This window comes from Saccharomycodes ludwigii, chromosome II (assembly GCF_020623625.1).
Source record: "Saccharomycodes ludwigii strain NBRC 1722 chromosome II, whole genome shotgun sequence".
Lineage (NCBI taxonomy): Eukaryota > Fungi > Ascomycota > Saccharomycetes > Saccharomycodales > Saccharomycodaceae > Saccharomycodes > Saccharomycodes ludwigii.
In genome coordinates, this window is record NC_060201.1 from 1,307,501 (window position 1) to 1,309,696 (window position 2,196).

The window sequence follows — 2,196 nt, forward strand, 5'->3', positions numbered from 1 at the left end:
ATGTAGTAAAGGAACTATCAAATAAACGATAACTGATTTAATGAGCCATTCGCAGTTTCACTGTATAAATTGCTTATACTTAGACATGCATGGCTTAATCTTTGAGACAAGCATATGACTACTGGCAGGATCAACCAGATAACTATCTTAAGTTCTAAAGAGAGACGCAGCTGATCTTTTTGCACAGAAACAATCTTGTGGACTGCCCCTAGCTAAAGACCTGCCCCAACCTCTCTTGAAAACGCAGATAATTTAAATTTAGTTGCCAGAAAGAAAAAAGAAGAAACGTATCTCTCCCTTACTCTCTGGAAAAGAGCTGCAATGCTCAGAGAAGATTTTACTCTCTCCAAAGCTTCACAAAAACTCTCAATCTTACCTATAGCACTCTTTGAGTTTCCTCGAACTAGTTTCCACTAAACACTTTAACCAGAATGTTTCACCGGAAAGGTTTAATATCACTAGCTTGAGAGGAGGTTACACTTGATAGAATCACAGCTTGAAAAAGCCGGCTACCTACCAAGGCATTCCCCCAAGTTTGAATTCTTTGGTTTTGATTGCTATTAGCTAGTAATCCACCAAATCCTTCGTTGCTTACTCATAGGAAAAATCGTAAAATAATTCCAGAATAAGACTATTCAGGCTAAGAGCTTTCTTTCCCTTTCAATACAGAAGAGGGGAAGCCAACTCCATCACCCATGTCAGTACGCTGTATAGGGACTAGGCAGGATCTTACGATCACCTAGCGATCCTCTCCACCGTATGACGAGGCCATTTGTTGTTCTTACGAACTGTCAACAAAATTTACTGAAGCTTGTTTCCAAACTCTTTCGATTTGTCTTCATCTGCTTTCGCATGAAGTACCTGCAGACATATTTAACAGACCGTGAGAAACAGCTCTGTGCATAATATGCTAATATTTTTGTTTTTTTTGTTTTTTTTTGTTTTTAATTTTTTTATTTTTTTAGGTCTATGCGGTTTTTTTTAATATGTGTGTATTGCAAGCAAAAGTGGTGCATTTATATTATTTTTTGTCTTAGTCGGGAAAAAAAAAAAAAAAAAAAAAACTTAATCCGTAATCACGTTTTTTGGTCACGTTTTTTGGTCACGTTTTTGGTCACGTTTTTGGTCACGTTTTTGGTCACGTTTTTATGTCACGTTTTTGGTCACGTTTTTTATGTCACGTTTTTGGTCACGTTTTTTGGTCACGTTTTGGTCACGTTTTTTATGTCACGTTTTTGGTCACGTTTTTTATGTCACGTTTTTGGTCACGTTTTTTGGTCACGTTTTGGTCACGTTTTTTATGTCACGTTTTTGGTCATGTGATAGATGTCTTTTTTTTTTTTTCCAACAAAATCACGTGATTGATCTGAAGCACCCTCACCGACACCGGCCTGCAACAGTATCTCCGGTACCGGCATTCCGTAACTCCATCTATACGGACCCTACAGCCTTCATGGAAAGGCCTACCCCCATATAATGCCACCTGTACATGCTGGTGGTGTGGTTTACTAAGCCTTAAATCCTTGTTTATGCGGATTTTCCGTTTTTATTTCCGTGTTCCGCTTAGAATTCGGGGCAGATGATCGGAGATATGTGATCTGTGCAGCAAAAAGGGTATAGAAATGTCCTTAGATAAGCCCCTACAACTTTCTTAATATTAGTTTACAAATAGATATATTTTTTTTCTTTTTGGAATAACTTATGTTTATTTGTATAAAATAAAATTTGGGTGTTTGGGTGCAGACAAAAAAATAGCCCTATAGAAAGCGTGCGCGCGTATATTTAATTTTTTTTCTTAATATTTCGGTTGCGGCCATATCTACCAGAAAGCACCGTTTCCCGTCCGATCAACTGTAGTTAAGCTGGTAAGAGCCTGACCGAGTAGTGTAGTGGGTGACCATACGCGAAACTCAGGTGCTGCAATCCTTTTTTTTTTTTAAACACTATTTTTATTGTGCAGTATATAATAAAACCCTACGCGTATTACTATGCAATACATAATAAAACGCTGCGCACACCACTATGCAATACATAATAAAACGCTGCGCACACCACTATGCAATACATAATAAAACCCTGCGCGCACTACTATGCAATACATAATAAAACCCTGCGCGCACTACTATGCAATACATAATAAAACCCTGCGCGCACTACTATGCAATACATAATAAAACACTGCGCGCACTACTATGC

At 38.0% G+C, this 2,196-nt stretch overlaps 2 non-coding genes across 2 annotated transcripts in view; one reads left to right on the forward strand and one right to left on the reverse strand.

The window, feature by feature from the left end:
• Positions 1–140, reverse strand: part of SCDLUD_001839 — a 1,795-nt gene extending 1,655 nt beyond the window's left edge. Inside the window, exon 1 of the ribosomal RNA XR_006829207.1 lies at positions 1–140. This exon is cut by the window's left edge and continues 1,655 nt beyond it. This is a non-coding gene — a ribosomal RNA (18S ribosomal RNA).
• Positions 141–1,809: 1,669 nt separating this feature from the next.
• Positions 1,810–1,926, forward strand: SCDLUD_001840. The gene has a single exon (XR_006829208.1). It is a non-coding gene; the product is annotated as a 5S ribosomal RNA (ribosomal RNA).
• The last annotated feature ends 270 nt before the right edge of the window (positions 1,927–2,196 follow it).